Source organism: Scyliorhinus torazame, chromosome 31 (assembly GCF_047496885.1).
Source record: "Scyliorhinus torazame isolate Kashiwa2021f chromosome 31, sScyTor2.1, whole genome shotgun sequence".
NCBI lineage: Eukaryota > Metazoa > Chordata > Chondrichthyes > Carcharhiniformes > Scyliorhinidae > Scyliorhinus > Scyliorhinus torazame.
In genome coordinates this window covers 32,456,646-32,476,931 of record NC_092737.1, presented here as the reverse complement: position 1 = coordinate 32,476,931, position 20,286 = coordinate 32,456,646, and the positions used below count along the sequence as shown (strand labels likewise).

Genomic DNA, 20,286 nt, shown 5'->3' with positions numbered 1-20,286 from the left:
GTTAGGGTTAGCGGAGAGCAGAGAGGGCCTGATGTTAGGGTTAGCGGAGAGCTTGGGAGGGCCTGATGTTAGGGTTAGCGGAGAGCGTGGGAGGGCCTGATGTTCAGGTTAGCGGAGAGCGTGGGAGAGCCTGATGTTAGGGTTAGCGGAGGGCCTGATGTTAGGGTTAGCGGAGAGCATGGGAGGGCTTGATGTTAGGTTAGCGGATAGCAGAGAGGGCCTGATGTTAGGTTAGCGAAGAGCAGGGAGGGCCTGATGTTCGGGTTAGCGGAGAGCAGAGAGGTCCTGATGTTAGGGTTAGCGGAGAGCGTGGGAGGGCCTGATGTTAGGTTAGCGGAGAGCAGAGAGGTCCTGATGTTCAGATTAGCGGAGAGCGTGGGAGGGCCTGATGTTAGGGTTCGGGGTGAGCAGAGAGGGCCTGATGTTAGGGTTAGGGGAGAGCAGAGAGGGCCTGATGTTAGGGTTAGGGGAGAGCCGAGAGGGCCTGATGTTAGGGTTAGCGGAGAGCAGAGAGGGCCTGATGTTCGGGTTACCGGAGAGCGTGGGAGGGACTGATGTTAGGGTTAGCGGAGAGCGTGGGAGGGCTTGATGTTAGGTTAGCGGAGAGCAGAGAGGGCCTGATGTTAGGGTTAGCGGAGAGCGTGGGAGGGCCTGATGTTAGGGTTAGCAGAGAGCAGAGAGGGCCTGATGTTAGGGTTAGCGGAGAGCGTGGGAGGGCCTGATGTTAGGGTTAGCGGAGAGCGTGGGAGGGCCTGATGTTAGGGTTAGCGGAGAGCAGAGAGGGCCTGATGTTAGGGTTAGGGGAGAGCAGAGAGGGCCTGATGTTAGGGTTAGGGGAGAGCAGAGAGGGCCTGATGTCAGGGTTAGCGGAGAGCGTGGGAGGGCCTGATGTTATTGTTGGGGGAGAGCAGGGAGGGCCTGATGTTAGGTTAGCGGAGAGCAGAGAGGGCCTGATGTTAGGTTAGCGGAGAGCAGGGAGGGCCTGATATTAGGGTTAGCGGAGAGCAGAGGTCCTGATGTTCAGATTAGCGGAGAGCGTGGGAGGGCCTGATGTTAGGGTTTGGGGAGAGCAGAGAGGGCCAGATGTTAGGGTAAGAGGAGAGCAGAGAGGGCCTCATGTTAGGGTTAGGGGAGAGCAGGGAGGGCCTGATGTAGGTTAGCGGAGAGCAGAGAGGGCCTGATCTTCGGGTTAGCGGAGAGCGTGGGAGGGCCTGATGTTAGGGTTAGCGGAGAGCGTGGGAGGGCCAAAATGTTAGGGCTAGCGGAGAGCTTGGGAGGGCCTGATGTTAGGGTTAGCGGAGGGCCTGATGTTAGGGTTAGCGGAGAGCGTGGGAGGGCCTGATGTTAGGGTTACCGGAGAGCAGAGGGCCTGATGTTAGGGTTAGCGGAAAGCGTGGGGGGGCCTGATGTTCGGGTTAGCGGAGAGCAGAGAGGGCCTGATGTTAGGTTAGCGGAGAGCGTGGGAGGGCCTGATGTTCAGGTGAGCAGCGAGCGTGGGAGGGTCTGATGTTAGGGTTAGCGGAGAGCGTGGGAGGGCCTGATGTAGGTTAGCGGAGAGCAGAGAGGGCCTGATCTTCCGGTTAGCGGAGAGCGTGGGAGGGCCTGATGTTAGGGTTAGCGGAGAGCGTGGGAGGGCCTGATGTAGGTTAGCGGAGAGCAGAGAGGGCCTGATCTTCCGGTTAGCGGAGAGCGTGGGAGGGCCTGATGTTAGGGTTAGGGGAGAGCAGAGACGGCCTGATGTTAGGGTTAGTGGAGAGCAGCGAGGGCCTGATGTTAGGTTAGCGGAGAGCGTGGGAGGGCCTGATGTTAGGGTTCCCGGAGAGCAGAGGGCCTGATGTTAGGGTTAGCGGAGAGCGTGGGAGGGCATGATGTTAGGGTTAGCGGAGAGCGTGGGAGGGCCTGATGTTAGGGTTAGCGGAGAGCAGAGAGGGCCTGATGTTAGGGTTACCGGAGAGCGTGGGAGGGCCTGATGTTAGGGTTAGCAGAGAGCAGAGAGGGCCTGATGTTAGGGTTAGCGGAGAGCGTGGGAGGGCCTGATGTTAGGGTTAGCGGAGAGCGTGGGAGGGCCTAATGTTAGGGTTAGTGGAGAGCAGAGAGGGCCTGATGTTAGGGTTTGGGGAGAGCGTGGGAGGGCCTGATGTTAGGGTTAGGGGAGAGCAGAGAGGGCCTGATGTTAGGGTTAGGGGAGAGCAGAGAGGGCCTGATGTTAGGGTTAGCGGAGAGCGTGGGAGGGCCTGATGTAATTGTTAGGGAAGAGCAGGGAGGGCCTGATGTTAGGGTTAGCGGAGAGCGTGGGAGGGCCTGATGTTAGGGTTAGCGGAGAGCAGAGAAGGCCTGATGTTAGGGTTAGCGGAGAGCAGAGAGGTCCTGATGTTAGGGTTAGCGGAGAGCGTGGGAGGGCCTGATGTTAGGGTTAGCAGAGAGCAGAGAGGGCCTGATGTTAGGGTTAGCGGAGAGCGTGGGAGGGCCTGATGTTAGGGTTAGCAGAGAGCAGAGAGGTCCTGATGTTCAGATTAGCGGAGAGCGTGGGAGGGCCTGATGTTAGGGTTCGGGGTGAGCAGAGAGGGCCTGATGTTAGGGTTTGGGGAGAGCAGAGAGGGCCTGATGTTAGGGTTTGGGGAGAGCAGAGAGGGCCTGATGTTCGGGTTAGCGGAGAGCAGAGAGGGCCTGATGTTCGGGTTAGCGGAGAGCGTGGGAGGGACTGATGTTAGGGTTAGCGGAGAGCGTGGGAGGGCTTGATGTTAGGTTAGCGGAGAGCAGAGAGGGCCTGATGTTAGGGTTAGCGGAGAGCGTGGGAGGGCCTGATTTTAGGGTTAGCAGAGAGCAGAGAGGGCCTGATGTTAGGGTTAGCGGAGAGCGTGGGAGGGCCTGATGTTAGGGTTAGCGGAGAGCAGAGAGGGCCTGATGTTAGGGTTAGGGGAGAGCAGAGAGCGCGTGATGTTAGGGTTAGGGGAGAGCAGAGAGGGCCTGATGTTAGGGTTAACAGAGAGCGTGGGAGGGCCTGATGTTATTTTTAGGGGAGAGCAGAGAGGGCCTGATGTTAGGGTTAGCGGAGAGCAGAGAGGGCCTGATGTTAGGGTTAGCGGAGAGCGTGGGAGGGCCTGATGTTATTGTTAGGGGAGAGCAGAGAGGGCCTGATGTTAGGGTTAGCGGAGAGCAGAGAGGGCCTGATGTTAGGGTTAGCGGAGAGCGTGGGAGGGCCTGATGTTATTGTTAGGGGAGAGCAGAGAGGGCCTGATGTTAGGGTTAGCAGAGAGCAGAGAGGTCCTGATGTTCAGATTAGCGGAGAGCGTGGGAGGGCCTGATGTTAGGGTTAGCGGAGAGCAGAGAGGGCCTGATGTTAGGGTTAGCGGAGAGCTTGGGAGGGCCTGATGTTAGGGTTAGCGGAGAGCGTGGGAGGGCCTGATGTTCAGGTTAGCGGAGAGCGTGGGAGAGCCTGATGTTAGGGTTAGCGGAGGGCCTGATGTTAGGGTTAGCGGAGAGCATGGGAGGGCTTGATGTTAGGTTAGCGAAGAGCAGGGAGGGCCTGATGTTCGGGTTAGCGGAGAGCAGAGAGGTCCTGATGTTAGGGTTAGCGGAGAGCGTGGGAGGGCCTGATGTTAGGTTAGCGGAGAGCAGAGAGGTCCTGATGTTCAGATTAGCGGAGAGCGTGGGAGGGCCTGATGTTAGGGTTCGGGGTGAGCAGAGAGGGCCTGATGTTAGGGTTAGGGGAGAGCAGAGGGGGCCTGATGTTAGGGTTAGGGGAGAGCCGAGAGGGCCTGATGTTAGGGTTAGCGGAGAGCAGAGAGGGCCTGATGTTCGGGTTACCGGAGAGCGTGGGAGGGACTGATGTTAGGGTTAGCGGAGAGCGTGGGAGGGCTTGATGTTAGGTTAGCGGAGAGCAGAGAGGGCCTGATGTTAGGGTTAGCGGAGAGCGTGGGAGGGCCTGATGTTAGGGTTAGCAGAGAGCAGAGAGGGCCTGATGTTAGGGTTAGCGGAGAGCGTGGGAGGGCCTGATGTTAGGGTTAGCGGAGAGCGTGGGAGGGCCTGATGTTAGGGTTAGCGGAGAGCAGAGAGGGCCTGATGTTAGGGTTAGGGGAGAGCAGAGAGGGCCTGATGTTAGGGTTAGGGGAGAGCAGAGAGGGCCTGATGTCAGGGTTAGCGGAGAGCGTGGGAGGGCCTGATGTTATTGTTGGGGGAGAGCAGGGAGGGCCTGATGTTAGGTTAGCGGAGAGCAGAGAGGGCCTGATGTTAGGTTAGCGGAGAGCAGGGAGGGCCTGATATTAGGGTTAGCGGAGAGCAGAGGTCCTGATGTTCAGATTAGCGGAGAGCGTGGGAGGGCCTGATGTTAGGGTTTGGGGAGAGCAGAGAGGGCCAGATGTTAGGGTAAGAGGAGAGCAGAGAGGGCCTCATGTTAGGGTTAGGGGAGAGCAGGGAGGGCCTGATGTAGGTTAGCGGAGAGCAGAGAGGGCCTGATCTTCGGGTTAGCGGAGAGCGTGGGAGGGCCTGATGTTAGGGTTAGCGGAGAGCGTGGGAGGGCCAAAATGTTAGGGCTAGCGGAGAGCTTGGGAGGGCCTGATGTTAGGGTTAGCGGAGGGCCTGATGTTAGGGTTAGCGGAGAGCGTGGGAGGGCCTGATGTTAGGGTTACCGGAGAGCAGAGGGCCTGATGTTAGGGTTAGCGGAAAGCGTGGGGGGGCCTGATGTTCGGGTTAGCGGAGAGCAGAGAGGGCCTGATGTTAGGTTAGCGGAGAGCGTGGGAGGGCCTGATGTTCAGGTGAGCAGCGAGCGTGGGAGGGTCTGATGTTAGGGTTAGCGGAGAGCGTGGGAGGGCCTGATGTAGGTTAGCGGAGAGCAGAGAGGGCCTGATCTTCCGGTTAGCGGAGAGCGTGGGAGGGCCTGATGTTAGGGTTAGCGGAGAGCGTGGGAGGGCCTGATGTAGGTTAGCGGAGAGCAGAGAGGGCCTGATCTTCCGGTTAGCGGAGAGCGTGGGAGGGCCTGATGTTAGGGTTAGGGGAGAGCAGAGACGGCCTGATGTTAGGGTTAGTGGAGAGCAGCGAGGGCCTGATGTTAGGTTAGCGGAGAGCGTGGGAGGGCCTGATGTTAGGGTTCCCGGAGAGCAGAGGGCCTGATGTTAGGGTTAGCAGAGAGCGTGGGAGGGCATGATGTTAGGGTTAGCGGAGAGCGTGGGAGGGCCTGATGTTAGGGTTAGGGGAGAGCAGAGAGGTCCTGATGTTAGGGTTAGCGGAGAGCGTGGGAGGGCCTGATGTTAGGGTTAGGGGAGAGCAGAGAGGGCCTGATGTTAGGGTTAGTGGAGAGCAGCGAGGGCCTGATGTTAGGTTAGCGGAGAGCGTGGGAGGGCCTGATGTTAGGGTTCCCGGAGAGCAGAGGGCCTGATGTTAGGGTTAGCGGAGAGCGTGGGAGGGCATGATGTTAGGGTTAGCGGAGAGCAGAGAGGGCCTGATGTTAGGGTTACCGGAGAGCGTGGGAGGGCCTGATGTTAGGGTTAGCAGAGAGCAGAGAGGGCCTGATGTTAGGGTTAGCGGAGAGCGTGGGAGGGCCTGATGTTAGGGTTAGCGGAGAGCGTGGGAGGGCCTAATGTTAGGGTTAGTGGAGAGCAGAGAGGGCCTGATGTTAGGGTTTGGGGAGAGCGTGGGAGGGCCTGATGTTAGGGTTAGGGGAGAGCAGAGAGGGCCTGATGTTAGGGTTAGGGGAGAGCAGAGAGGGCCTGATGTTAGGGTTAGCGGAGAGCGTGGGAGGGCCTGATGTAATTGTTAGGGAAGAGCAGGGAGGGCCTGATGTTAGGGTTAGCGGAGAGCGTGGGAGGGCCTGATGTTAGGGTTAGCGGAGAGCAGAGAAGGCCTGATGTTAGGGTTAGCGGAGAGCAGAGAGCAGAGAGGGCCTGATGTAAGGGTTAGCGGAGAGCGTGGGAGGGCATGATGTAAGGGTTAGCGGCGAGCGTGGGAGGGCCAAAATGTTAGGGCTAGCGGAGAGCTTGGGAGGGCCTGATGTTAGGGTTAGCGGAGAGCTTGGGAGGGCCTGATGTTAGGTTTAGCGGAGAGCGTGGGAGGGCCTGATGTTCGGGTTAGCGGAGAGCAGAGAGCGCCTGATGTTGGGGTTAGTGGAGAGCAGAGAGGGCCTGATGTTCCGGTTAGGGGAGAGCGTGGGAGAGCCTGATGTTAGGGTTAGCGGAGAGCGTGGGAGGGCCTGATGTTCGGGTTACCGGAGAGCAGAGGGCCTGATGTTAGGGTTCGCGGAGAGCAGAGAGGGCCTGATGTTAGGGTTAGTGGAGATCAGAGAGGGCCTCAAGTTAGGTAAGCGGAGAGCATTGGATGGCCTGATGTTCATGTGAGCAGAGAGCGTGGGAGGGCATGATGTTAGGGTTAGCGGAGAGCAGAGAGGGCCTGATGTTAGGGTTAGCGGAGAGCAGAGGGGGCCTGATGTTAGGGTTAGCGGAGAGCAGAGGGGGCCTGATGTTAGGGTTAGCGGAGAGCGTGGGAGGGCCTGATGTTAGGGTTAGCGGAGAGCGTGGGAGGGCCTGATGTTGGTTAGCGGAGAGCAGAGAGGGCCTGATGTTAGAGTGAGCAGAGCGCGTGGGAGGGCCTGATGTTCGGGTTAGGGGACAGCAGAAAGGGCCTGATGTTAGGTTAGCGGAGAGCAGAGAGGGCCTGATGTTAGGTTAGCGGAGAGCAGGGAGGGCCTGATGTGAGGGTTAGCGGAGAGCAGAGAGGTCCTGATGTTAGGGTTAGCGGAGAGCGTGGGAGGGCCTGATGTTAGGGTTAGCGGAGAGCGTGGGAGGGCCTGATGTTAGTGTTCGGGGACAGCAGAGAGGGCCTGATGTTAGTGTTCGGGGAGAGCAGAGAGGGCCTGATGTTAGGGTTAGGGGAGAGCAGAGAGGGCCTGATGTTAGGGTAAGCGGAGACAGTGGGAGGGCCTGATGTTAGGGTTCGCGGAGAGAGTGGGAGTGTCTGATGTTCGGGTTAGCGGAGAGCGTGGGAGGGCCTGATGTTAGGGTTAGAGGAGAGCGTGGGAGGGCCTGATGTTAGGGTTCGCGGAGAGCAGGGAGGGCCTGATGTTAGGTTAGCGGAGAGCAGAGAGGGCCTGATGTTAGGTTAGCGGAGAGCAGAGAGGGCCTGATGTTCGGGTTAGCGGAGAGCAGAGAGGTCCTGATGTTAGGGTTAGCGGAGAGCGTGGGAGGGCCTGATGTTAGGGTTAGCAGAGAGCAGAGAGGTCCTGATGTTCAGATTAGCGGAGAGCGTGGGAGGGCCTGATGTTAGGGTTCGGGGTGAGCAGAGAGGGCCTGATGTTAGGGTTTGGGGAGAGCAGAGAGGGCCTGATGTTCGGGTTTGGGGAGAGCAGAGAGGGCCTGATGTTCGGGTTAGCGGAGAGCAGAGAGGGCCTGATGTTCGGGTTAGCGGAGAGCGTGGGAGGGACTGATGTTAGGGTTAGCGGAGAGCGTGGGAGGGCTTGATGTTAGGTTAGCGGAGAGCAGAGAGGGCCTGATGTTAGGGTTAGCGGAGAGCGTGGGAGGGCCTGATTTTAGGGTTAGCAGAGAGCAGAGAGGGCCTGATGTTAGGGTTAGCGGAGAGCGTGGGAGGGCCTGATGTTAGGGTTAGCGGAGAGCAGAGAGGGCCTGATGTTAGGGTTAGGGGAGAGCAGAGAGGGCCTGATGTTAGGGTTAGGGGAGAGCAGAGAGGGCCTGATGTTAGGGTTAGCAGAGAGCGTGGGAGGGCCTGATGTTATTTTTAGGGGAGAGCAGAGAGGGCCTGATGTTAGGGTTAGCGGAGAGCAGAGAGGGCCTGATGTTAGGGTTAGCGGAGAGCGTGGGAGGGCCTGATGTTATTGTTAGGGGAGAGCAGAGAGGGCCTGATGTTAGGGTTAGCGGAGAGCAGAGAGGGCCTGATGTTAGGGTTAGCGGAGAGCGTGGGAGGGCCTGATGTTATTGTTAGGGGAGAGCAGAGAGGGCCTGATGTTAGGGTTAGCGGAGAGCAGAGAGGGCCTGATGTTAGGGTTAGCGGGGAGCAGAGAGGGCCTGATGTTAGGGGAGAGCAGAGAGGGCCTGATGTTAGGGTTAGCGGAGAGCTTGGGAGGGCCTGATGTTAGGGTTAGCGGAGAGCGTGGGAGGGCCTGATGTTCGGGTTAGCGGAGAGCGTGGGAGGGCCTGATGTTAGGGTTAGCGGAGAGCAGAGAGGGCCTGATGTTAGGGTTAGGGGAGAGCAGAGGGCCTGATGTTAGGGTTAGCGGAGAGCTTGGGAGGGCCTGATGTTAGGGTTAGCGTTGAGCGTGGGAGGGCCTGATGTTCGGGTTAGCGGAGAGCGTGGGAGAGCCTGATGTTAGGGTTAGCGGAGGGCCTGATGTTAGGGTTAGCGGAGAGCATGGGAGGGCTTGATGTTAGGTTAGCGGATAGCAGAGAGGGCCTGATGTTAGGTTAGCGGAGAGCAGGGAGGGCCTGATGTTCGGGTTAGCGGAGAGCAGAGAGGTCCTGATGTTAGGGTTAGCGGAGAGCGTGGGAGGGCCTGATGTTAGGTTAGCGGAGAGCAGAGAGGTCCTGATGTTCAGATTAGCGGAGAGCGTGGGAGGGCCTGATGTTAGGGTTCGGGGTGAGCAGAGAGGGCCTGATGTTAGGGTTAGGGGAGAGCAGAGAGGGCCTGATGTTAGGGTTAGGGGAGAGCAGAGAGGGCCTGATGTTAGGGTTAGCGGAGAGCAGAGAGGGCCTGATGTTCGGGTTAGCGGAGAGCGTGGGAGGGACTGATGTTAGGGTTAGCGGAGAGCGTGGGAGGGCTTGATGTTAGGTTAGCGGAGAGCAGAGAGGGCCTGATGTTAGGGTTAGCGGAGAGCGTGGGAGGGCCTGATGTTAGGGTTAGCAGAGAGCAGAGAGGGCCTGATGTTAGGGTTAGCGGAGAGCGTGGGAGGGCCTGATGTTAGGGTTAGCGGAGAGCGTGGGAGGGCCTGATGTTAGGGTTAGCGGAGAGCAGAGAGGGCCTGATGTTAGGGTTAGGGGAGAGCAGAGAGGGCCTGATGTTAGGGTTAGGGGAGAGCAGAGAGGGCCTGATGTTAGGGTTAGGGGAGAGCAGAGAGGGCCTGATGTTAGGGTTAGCGGAGAGCGTGGGAGGGTCTGATGTTAGGGTGAGCAGAGAGCAGAGAGGTCCTGATGTTCAGATTAGCGGAGAGCGCGGGAGGGCCTGATGTTAGGGTTTGGGGAGAGCAGAGAGGGCCTGATGTTAGGGTTAGGGGAGAGCAGAGAGGGCCTGATGTTAGGGTTAGGGGAGAGCAGAGAGGGCCTGATGTTAGGGTTAGCGGAGAGCGTCGGAGGGCCTGATGTTGGGTTAGCGGAGAGCAGAGAGGGCCTGATCTTAGGGTTAGCGGAGAGCGTGGGAGGGCCTGATGTTAGGGTTAGGGGAGAGCAGAGAGGGCCTGATGTTAGGGTTAGCAGAGAGCGTGGAAGGGCCTGATGTAATTGTTAGGGGAGAGCAGAGAGGGCCTGATGTTCGGGTTCGGGTTGAGCAGAGAGGGCCTGATGTTAGGGTTAGGGGAAAGCAGAGAGGGCCTGATGTTAGGGTAAGCGGAGAGAGTGGGAGGGCATGATGTTAGGGTCAGTGGAGAGTGTGGGAGGGCCTGCTGTTCGGGTTAGCGGAGAGCGTGGGAGGGACTGATGTTCGGGTTAGCGGAGAGCGTGGGAGGGCCTGATGTTAGCTTAGCGGAGAGCAGAGAGCGCCTGATGTTAGGGTTAGCGGAGAGCGTGGGAGGGCCTGATGTTAGGGTTGGCAGAGAGCAGAGAGGGCCTGATGTTAGGGTTAGCGGAGAGCGTGGGAGGGCCTGATGTTAGGGTTAGCGGAGAGCAGAGAGGGCCTGATGTTAGGGTTTGGGGAGAGCAGAGAGGGCCTGATCTTAGGGTTAGCGGAGAGCGTGGGAGGGCCTGATGTTAGGGTTAGGGGAGAGCAGAGAGGGCCTGATGTTAGGGTTAGCGGAGAGCGTGGGAGGGCCTGATGTAATTGTTAGGGAAGAGCAGGGAGGGCCTGATGTTAGGGTTAGCGGAAAGCGTGGGAGGGCCTGATGTTAGGGTTAGCGGAGAGCAGAGAAGGCCTGATGTTAGGGTTAGCGGAGAGCAGAGAGCAGAGAGGGCCTGATGTAAGGGTTAGCGGAGAGCGTGGGAGGGCATGATGTAAGGGTTAGCGGCGAGCGTGGGAGGGCCAAAATGTTAGGGCTAGCGGAGAGCAGAGAGGGCCTGATGTTAGGGTTAGTGGAGAGCAGAGAGGGCCTGATGTTTGGGTTAGGGGAGAGCGTGGGAGAGCCTGATGTTAGGGTTAGCGGAGAGCGTGGGAGGGCCTGATGTTCGGGTTACCGGAGAGCAGAGGGCCTGATGTTAGAGTTCGCGGAGAGCAGAGAGGGCCTGATGTTAGGGTTAGTGGAGATCAGAGAGGGCCTCAAGTTAGGTAAGCGGAGAGCATTGGATGGCCTGATGTTCATGTGAGCAGAGAGCGTGGGAGGGCATGATGTTAGGGTTAGCGGAGAGCAGAGAGGGCCTGATGTTAGGGTTAGCGGAGAGCAGAGGGGGCCTGATGTTAGGGTTAGCGGAGAGCAGAGGGGGCCTGATGTTAGGGTGAGCAGAGCGCGTGGGAGGGCCTGATGTTCGGGTTAGGGGAGAGCAGAGAGTGCCTGATGTTAGGGTTAGCGGAGAGCGTGGGAGGGCCTGATGTTCAGGTTCGCGGAGAGCAGAAAGGGCCTGATGTTAGGTTAGCGGAGAGCAGAGAGGGCCTGATGTTAGGTTAGCGGAGAGCAGGGAGGGCCTGATGTGAGGGTTAGGGGAGAGCAGGGAGGGCCTGATGTTAGGTTAGCGGAGAGCGTGGGAGGGCCTGATGTTCGGGTTCGCGGAGAGCAGAAAGGGCCTGATGTTAGGTTAGCGGAGAGCAGAGAGGTCCTGATGTTAGGGTTAGCGGAGAGCGTGGGAGGGCCTGATGTTAGGGTTAGCGGAGAGCGTGGGAGGGCCTGATGTTAGGGTAAGCGGAGACAGTGGGAGGGCCTGATGTTAGGGTCAGTGCATAGCGTGGGAGGGCCTGATGTTAGGGTTCGCGGAGAGAGTGGGAGTGTCTGATGTTCGGGTTAGCGGAGAGCGTGGGAGGGCCTGATGTTAGGGTTAGCGGAGAGCGTGGGAGGGCCTGATGTTAGGGTTAGCGGAGAGCGTGGGAGGGCCTGATGTTAGGGTTAGCGGAGAGCGTGGGAGGGCCTGATGTTAGGGTTAGCAGACAGCACGGGAGGGCTTGATGTTAGGGTTAGCGGAGAGCAGAGAGCAGAGAGGGCATGATGTAAGTGTTAGCGGAGAGCGTGGGAGGGCCAAAATGTTAGGGTTAGCGGAGAGCTTGGGAGGGCCTGATGTTCGGGTTAGCGGAGAGCAGAGAGGGCCTGATGTTAGGGCTAGGGGAGAGCAGAGAGGGCATGATGTAAGTGTTAGCGGAGAGCGTGGGAGGGCCAAAATGTTAGGGTTAGCGGAGAGCTTGGGAGGGCCTGATGTTAGGGTTATCGGCGATCTTGGGAGGGCCTGATGTTCGGGTTAGCGGAGAGCAGAGAGGGCCTGATGTTAGGGTTGGAGGAGAGCAGCAAGGGCCTGATGTTAGGTTAGCGGAGAGCAGAGAAGGCCTGATGTTAGGGTTAGCAGAGAGCAGAGAGGGCCTGATGTTAGGGTTAGCGGAGAGCGTGGGAGGGCCTGATGTTAGGGTTAGCGGAGAGCGTGGGAGGGCCTGATGTTAGGGTTAGCGGAGAGCGTGGGAGGGCCTGATGTTAGGTTAGCGGAGAGCAGAGAGGTCCTGATGTTCAGATTAGCGGAGAGCGTGGGAGGGCCTGATGTTAGGGTTCGGGGTGAGCAGAGAGGGCCTGATGTTAGGGTTAGGGGAGAGCAGAGAGGGCCTGATGTTAGGGTTAGGGGAGAGCAGAGAGGGCCTGATGTTAGGGTTAGCGGAGAGCAGAGAGGGCCTGATGTTCGGGTTAGCGGAGAGCGTGGGAGGGACTGATGTTAGGGTTAGCGGAGAGCGTGGGAGGGCTTGATGTTAGGTTAGCGGAGAGCAGAGAGGGCCTGATGTTAGGGTTAGCGGAGAGCGTGGGAGGGCCTGATGTTAGGGTTAGCAGAGAGCAGAGAGGGCCTGATGTTAGGGTTAGCGGAGAGCGTGGGAGGGCCTGATGTTAGGGTTAGCGGAGAGCGTGGGAGGGCCTGATGTTAGGGTTAGCGGAGAGCAGAGAGGGCCTGATGTTAGGGTTAGGGGAGAGCAGAGAGGGCCTGATGTTAGGGTTAGGGGAGAGCAGAGAGGGCCTGATGTTAGGGTTAGGGGAGAGCAGAGAGGGCCTGATGTTAGGGTTAGCGGAGAGCGTGGGAGGGTCTGATGTTAGGGTGAGCAGAGAGCAGAGAGGTCCTGATGTTCAGATTAGCGGAGAGCGCGGGAGGGCCTGATGTTAGGGTTAGCGGAGAGCGTGGGAGGGTCTGATGTTAGGGTGAGCAGAGAGCAGAGAGGTCCTGATGTTCAGATTAGCGGAGAGCGTGGGAGGGCCTGATGTTAGGGTTTGGGGAGAGCAGAGAGGGCCTGATCTTAGGGTTAGCGGAGAGCGTGGGAGGGCCTGATGTTAGGGTTAGGGGAGAGCAGAGAGGGCCTGATGTTAGGGTTAGCGGAGAGCGTGGGAGGGCCTGATGTAATTGTTAGGGAAGAGCAGGGAGGGCCTGATGTTAGGGTTAGCGGAAAGCGTGGGAGGGCCTGATGTTAGGGTTAGCGGAGAGCAGAGAAGGCCTGATGTTAGGGTTAGCGGAGAGCAGAGAGCAGAGAGGGCCTGATGTAAGGGTTAGCGGAGAGCGTGGGAGGGCATGATGTAAGGGTTAGCGGCGAGCGTGGGAGGGCCTGATGTTAGGGTAAGCGGAGACAGTGGGAGGGCCTGATGTTAGGGCTAGGGGAGAGCAGAGAGGGCATGATGTAAGTGTTAGCGGAGAGCGTGGGAGGGCCAAAATGTTAGGGTTAGCGGAGAGCTTGGGAGGGCCTGATGTTAGGGTTATCGGCGATCTTGGGAGGGCCTGATGTTCGGGTTAGCGGAGAGCAGAGAGGGCCTGATGTTAGGGTTGGAGGAGAGCAGCAAGGGCCTGATGTTAGGTTAGCGGAGAGCAGAGAAGGCCTGATGTTAGGGTTAGCAGAGAGCAGAGAGGGCCTGATGTTAGGGTTAGCGGAGAGCGTGGGAGGGCCTGATGTTAGGGTTAGCGGAGAGCGTGGGAGGGCCTGATGTTAGGGTTAGCGGAGAGCGTGGGAGGGCATGATGTAAGGGTTAGCGGCGAGCGTGGGAGGGCCAAAATGTTAGGGCTAGCGGAGAGCAGAGAGGGCCTGATGTTAGGGTTAGTGGAGAGCAGAGAGGGCCTGATGTTTGGGTTAGGGGAGAGCGTGGGAGAGCCTGATGTTAGGGTTAGCGGAGAGCGTGGGAGGGCCTGATGTTCGGGTTACCGGAGAGCAGAGGGCCTGATGTTAGAGTTCGCGGAGAGCAGAGAGGGCCTGATGTTTGGGTTAGGGGAGAGCGTGGGAGAGCCTGATGTTAGGGTTAGCGGAGAGCGTGGGAGGGCCTGATGTTCGGGTTACCGGAGAGCAGAGGGCCTGATGTTAGAGTTCGCGGAGAGCAGAGAGGGCCTGATGTTAGGGTTAGTGGAGATCAGAGAGGGCCTCAAGTTAGGTAAGCGGAGAGCATTGGATGGCCTGATGTTCATGTGAGCAGAGAGCGTGGGAGGGCATGATGTTAGGGTTAGCGGAGAGCAGAGAGGGCCTGATGTTAGGGTTAGCGGAGAGCAGAGGGGGCCTGATGTTAGGGTTAGCGGAGAGCAGAGGGGGCCTGATGTTAGGGTTAGCGGAGAGCGTGGGAGGGCCTGATGTTAGGTTAGCGAAGAGCAGAGAGGGCCTGATGTTAGGGTTAGCGGAGAGCGTGGGAGGGCCTGATGTTAGGTTAGCGGAGAGCAGAGAGGGCCTGATGTTAGGGTGAGCAGAGCGCGTGGGAGGGCCTGATGTTCGGGTTAGGGGAGAGCAGAGAGTGCCTGATGTTAGGGTTAGCGGAGAGCGTGGGAGGGCCTGATGTTCAGGTTCGCGGAGAGCAGAAAGGGCCTGATGTTAGGTTAGCGGAGAGCAGAGAGGGCCTGATGTTAGGTTAGCGGAGAGCAGGGAGGGCCTGATGTGAGGGTTAGGGGAGAGCAGGGAGGGCCTGATGTTAGGTTAGCGGAGAGCGTGGGAGGGCCTGATGTTCGGGTTCGCGGAGAGCAGAAAGGGCCTGATGTTAGGTTAGCGGAGAGCAGAGAGGTCCTGATGTTAGGGTTAGCGGAGAGCGTGGGAGGGCCTGATGTTAGGGTTAGCGGAGAGCGTGGGAGGGCCTGATGTTAGGGTAAGCGGAGACAGTGGGAGGGCCTGATGTTAGGGTCAGTGCATAGCGTGGGAGGGCCTGATGTTAGGGTTCGCGGAGAGAGTGGGAGTGTCTGATGTTCGGGTTAGCGGAGAGCGTGGGAGGGCCTGATGTTAGGGTTAGCGGAGAGCGTGGGAGGGCCTGATGTTAGGGTTAGCGGAGAGCGTGGGAGGGCCTGATGTTAGGGTTAGCGGAGAGCGTGGGAGGGCCTGATGTTAGGGTTAGCAGACAGCACGGGAGGGCCTGATGTTCGGGTTAGCGGAGAGCAGAGAGGGCCTGATGTTAGGGCTAGGGGAGAGCAGAGAGGGCATGATGTAAGTGTTAGCGGAGAGCGTGGGAGGGCCAAAATGTTAGGGTTAGCGGAGAGCTTGGGAGGGCCTGATGTTAGGGTTATCGGCGATCTTGGGAGGGCCTGATGTTCGGGTTAGCGGAGAGCAGAGAGGGCCTGATGTTAGGGTTGGAGGAGAGCAGCAAGGGCCTGATGTTAGGTTAAAGGAGAGCGTGGGAGGGCATGATGTTAGGTTAGCGGAGAGCAGAGAAGGCCTGATGTTAGGGTTAGCAGAGAGCAGAGAGGGCCTGATGTTAGGGTTAGCGGAGAGCGTGGGAGGGCCTGATGTTAGGGTTAGCGGAGAGCGTGGGAGGGCCTGATGTTAGGTTAGCGGAGAGCAGAGAGGGCCTGATGTTAGGGTTAGCAGAGAGCAGAGAGGGCCTGATGTTAGGGTTAGCGGAGAGCGTGGGAGGGCCTGATGTTAGGGTTAGCGGAGAGCGTGGGAGGGCCTGATGTTAGGTTAGCGGAGAGCAGAGAGGGCCTGATGTTAGGGTTAGCGGAGAACGTGGGAGGGCCTGATGTTAGGGTTCGCGGAGAGCAGGGAGGGCCTGATGTTAGGTTAGCGGAGAGCAGTGAGGGCCTGATGTTAGGGTTCGGGGAGAGCAGGGAGGGCCTGATGTTAGGTTAGCGGAGAGCAGTGAGGGCCTGATGTTAGGTTAGCGGAGAGCAGTGAGGGCCTGATGTTAGGTTAGCGGAGAGCAGGGAGGGCCTGATGTTAGGGTTAGCGGAGAGCGTGAGAGGGCCTGATGTTAGGGTTCGGGGAGAGCAGAGACGGCCTGATGTTAGAGTTAGCGGTGAGCGTGGGAGGGCCTGATGTTAGGGTTCGGGGAGAGCAGAGAGAGCCTGATGTTAGGTTTAGCGGAGAGCAGAGAGGGCCTAATGTTCGGGTTAGCGGAGAGCGTGGGAGGGCCTGATGTTAGGGTTAGCGGAGAGCGTGGGAGGGCCTGATGTTAGGGTTGAGGGAGAGCAGAGAGGGCCTGATGTTAGGGTAAGCGGAGAGAGTGGGAGGGCCTGATGTTAGGGTTAGGGGAGAGCAGAGAGGGCCTGATGTTAGGGTAAGCGGAGACAGTGGGAGGGCCTGATGTTAGGGTTAGCGGAGAGCGTGGGAGGGCCTGATGTTAGGGTTAGCGGAGAGCAGAGAGGGCCTGATCTTAGGGTTAGCGGAGAGCGTGGGAGGGCCTGATGTTAGGGTTAGTGGAGAGCGTGGGAGGGCCTGATGTTAGGGTTAGCAGAGAGCAGAGAGGGCCTGATGTTAAGGTTAGGGGAGAGCAGAGAGGGCCTGATGTTAGGGTTTGCGGAGAGCGTGGGAGGGCCTGATGTTAGGGTTAGCGGAGAGCAGAGAGGGCCTGATGTTAGGGTTAGCAGACAGCACGGGAGCGCTTGATGTTAGGGTTAGCGGAGAGCAGAGAGGGCCTGATGTTAGGGTTAGCGGAGAGCGTGGGAGGGCCTGATGTTCGGGTTAGCGGAGAGCATGGGAGGGCCTGATGTTCGGGTTAGCGGAGAGCGTGGGAGGGCCTGATGTTCGGGTTAGCGGAGAGCAGAGAGGGCCTGATGTTAGGGTTAGGGGAGAGCAGAGAGTGCCTGATGTTCGGGTTAGCGGAGAGCCGAGAGGGCCTGATGTTCGGGTTAGCGGAGAGCAGAGAGGGCCGGATTTTAGGGTTGGAGGAGAGCAGCAAGGGCCTGATGTTAGGGTTAGCGGAGAGCGTGGGAGGGCCTGATGTTAGGGTTAGCGGAGAGCGTGGGAGGGCCTGATGTTAGGGTTAGCGGAGTGCAGAGAGGGCCTGATGTTAGGGTTAGCGGAGAGCAGAGAGGGCCTGATGTTAGGGTTAGCGGAGAGCGTGGGAGGGCCTGATGTTAGGTTAGCGGAGAGCAGAGAGGGCCTGATGTTAGGGTTAGCGGAGAGCGTGGGAGGGCCTGATGTTAGGGTTAGCGGAGAGCGTGGGAGGGCCTGATGTTAGGGTTCGCGGAGAGCAGGGAGGGCCTGATGTTAGGGTTCGGGGAGAGCAGAGACGGCCTGATGTTAGAGTTATCGGTGAGCGTGGGAGGGCCTGATGTTAGGGTTAGCGGAGAGCGTGGGAGGGTCTGATGTTAGGGTTCGGGGAGAGCAGAGAGAGCCTGATGTTAGGGTTAGTGGAGAGCAGAGAGGGCCTAATGTTCGGGTTAGCGGAGAGCGTGGGAGGGCCTGAAGTTATTGTTAGGGGAGAGCATGGCGGGCCTGATGTTAGGGTAAGCGGAGAGCAGAGAGGGCCAGATGTTAGGGCTTGGGGAGAGCAGAGAGGGCCTGATGTTCGGGTTAGTGGAGAGCGTGGGAGGGCCTGATGCTCGGGTTAGCGGAGAGCGTGGGAGGGCCTGATGTTAGGGTTAGCGGAGAGCAGAGAGGGCCTAATGTTAGGGTTAGCGGAGAGCGTGGGAGGGCCTGATGTTAGGGTTAGCGGAGAGAGTGGGAGGGCCTGATGTTAGGGTTAGCGGAGAGCGTGGGAGGGCCTGATGTTAGGGTTAGCGGAGAGTGTGGGAGGGCCTAATGTTAGGGTCAGTGCAGAGCGTGGGAGGGCCTGATGTTAGGTTAGCGGAGAGTGTGGGAGGGCCTGATGTTAGGGTTAGCGGAGAGCAGATAGGGCCTGATGTTAGGGTTAGCGGAGAGCGTGGGAGGGCCTGATGTTAGGGTTAGCGGAGAGCAGAGAGGGCCTGATGTTAGGGTTAGCAGAGGGCGTGGGAGGGCCTGATGTTAGGGTTAGCGGAGAGCGTGGGAGGGCCTGATGTTAGGGTTAGCGGAGAGCGTGGGAGGGCCTGATGTTGGGTTAGGGTTAGCGGAGCGAGTGGGAGGGCCTGATGTTAGGGTTAGCAGAGAGCAGAGGGCCTGATGTTAGGGTTAGGGGAGAGCAGAGAGGGCCTGATGTTCGGGTTAGCGGAGTGCAGAGAGGGCCTGATGTTAGGGTTAGCGGAGAGCAGAGAGGGCCTGATGTTAGGGTTAGTGGAGAGCGTGGGAGGGCCTGATGTTCGGGTTAGCCGAGAGCGTGGGAGGGCCTGATGTTAGGGTTAGCGGAGAGCGTGGGAGGGCCTGATGTTGGGTTAGGGTTAGCGGAGCGAGTGGGAGGGCCTGATGTTAGGGTTAGCAGAGAGCAGAGGGCCTGATGTTAGGGTTAGGGGAGAGCAGAGAGGGCCTGATGTTAGGTTAGCGGAGAGCAGAGGGCTTGATGTTACGGTTTGGGGAGAGCAGAGAGGGCCTGATGTTAGGGTTAGCAGAGAGCGTGAGAGGGCCTGATGTTAGGGTCCGGGGAGAGTAGAGAGGGCCTGATGTTAGAGTTAGCGGAGAGCGTGGGAGGGCCTGATGTTAGGGTTAGCGGAGAGCGTGGGAGAGCCTGATGTTAGGGTTAGCGGAGAGCAGAGAGGGCCTAATGTTCGGGTTAGCGGAGAGCGTGAGATGGTCTGATGTTATTGTTAGGGGAGAGCGTGGGAGGGCCTGATGTTAGGTTAGCGGAGAGCAGGGAGGGCCTGATGTTAGGTTAGCGGAGAGCAGAGAGGGCCTGATGTTAGGGTTAGGGGACAGCAGAGATGGCCTGATGTTAGGGTTAGGGGAGAGCAGAGAGGGCCTGATGTTAGGGTTAGGGGAGAGCAGAGAGGGCCTGATGTTAGGGTTAGCGGAGAGCAGAGGGCCTGATGTGAGGGTTAGCGGAGAGCGTGAGATGGTCTGATGTTATTGTTAGGGGAGAGCGTGGGAGGGCCTGATGTTAGGTTAGCGGAGAGCAGGGAGGGCCTGATGTTAGGTTAGCGGAGAGCAGAGAGGGCCTGATGTTAGGGTTAGGGGACAGCAGAGATGGCCTGATGTTAGGGTTAGGGGAGAGCAGAGAGGGCCTAATGTTCGGGTTAGCGGAGAGCCTGATGTTAGGGTTCGCGGAGAGCAGAGTGGGCCTGATGTTCGGCTAAGTGGAGAGCGTGGGAGGGCCTGATGTTCGGGTTAGCGGAGAGCGTGGGAGGGCCTGATGTTAGGGTTAGCGGAGAGCAGAGAGGGCCTGATGTTAGGGTTAGCGGAGAGCAGAGGGCCTGATGTTAGGGTTAGCGGAGAGCGTGGGAGGGCCTGATGTTAGGGTTAGCGGAGAGCAGAGAGGGCCTGATGTTAGGGTTAGTGGAGAGCAGAGAGGGCCTGATGTTAGGGTTAGCAGGGGAGGGTCTGAAGTTAGCAGAGGAGACCCGATGTTAGGGGTAGAGGAGAGTCTGTTAGGCTTAGTGGAGAGTTTTGGGAGGGGGGGGGGGGGGGGGTGGCCTGATAGAGGACTGGATGTTATGGTTAGCGGAAAGCCTTATGTTAGGGTTAGCACAGAGCGCCCCCACAGGGAGCAGGGATCCAGATCTCCCTAAATAAAAGGCATGGGGTACTAAAGGTCCTGCTGAAACTTCCGAAAGCTCTGGTTAGGCCGTGGATTGGTAACTGCATCAGTTCTGCTCAGCACACTTCAGGGGGGAGGCGGGGCTCCCCGAGACGATGCGGAGGGAGATTTGCCAGAACGGTTTCAGCATTTTGGACGAGAGAGTGGTTATCTCCGATCCAGCTTGGAGAAGTGGGGACTGTTTCCCCTTGGGAGTGAAGGAGATGAAACAGGGTGCGATTGAGGGTGCACAAGACGATAACCCGATCGGACAGACTCGAGGGAAATAAACCGGCAGAGATCCGGGATAGAGTTGGAGGATTGGACCTGCCTGGATTGCTGTACAGAAGGCCAACATGGACTGGACCAGCCGCACGGCCTCCTGTGGTCTAATGATTAACAACACCCCTCAAAACAAAACAAAAACAATAAAGTCAATGCTGGGCCTTAAAAAGGAGTTAAATTCCAACCAACCAACATTCAAACAGGCCTGGATTAGACTCTTACCTCCGCCAGGTGAGTGACCTCCGCTAGGTGAGTGGCCACACCCTCCGCCAGGTGAGTGACCTCCGCCAGGTGAGTGGCCACACCCTCAGCCAGGTGAGTGACCTCCGCCAGGTGAGTGACCTCCGCCAGGTGAGTGGCCACACCCTCCGCCAGGTGAGTGACCTCCGGTTCCAGGGCCGCCACACATTGCGTTTCTTCAGCCATTGCCGTGAAGACAGTTTCTGCCGAAACCGATGGAGGTTCTTTGGTCACCTGTGTTTCGGGAAGAGCCGGAACAGGATCGGGGACAGCTGGACTTTCTGAAGCTTCTTCAGCAGGGGTCCCAGAGGCCGGGCTCTCATCCGCCTCTTTGACCTTCGGCACCTGTTGGGAAGGAGGCAGGGAGATTTCAAAACGCTGAAGCCACGACTCCCAGGGCAGTGGGGCCGAGAGTTGACTCGAGCCCTCTCCGACACTGCTCCCTAAGCAACCAAGCAGCTAGGGCCAGTTTCAACACCCATGCAGCAAACCCGGAGTCACCATCTCCTCAAGAACTCCGGGGAACGTGCCAATATGGAAACATAAATCAAGTACATTCAGAAAAGCAATTTCTCTCAGCTCTACACGGCCGAATGAAGGGCTTGGCAAGGCAAAAACTGGCATGCACAGGAGAATCCCACCAACAGCACACACCCAGATAAGCAGATGGCCAAGGGAGGAATGTTGGC

The 20,286-nt window shown here is 58.4% G+C and overlaps 1 long non-coding RNA gene across 1 annotated transcript in view; it reads right to left on the bottom strand.

Annotated features, from left to right (window-relative positions):
- Positions 1-19,978, bottom strand: part of LOC140404779 (uncharacterized) — a 76,078-nt gene extending 56,100 nt beyond the window's left edge. The window contains exon 1 of the long non-coding RNA XR_011938573.1: positions 19,580-19,978. This is a non-coding gene — a long non-coding RNA (uncharacterized lncRNA). The remainder of the gene's footprint in view (positions 1-19,579) is intronic.
- Between the last annotated feature and the right edge of the window lie 308 nt (positions 19,979-20,286).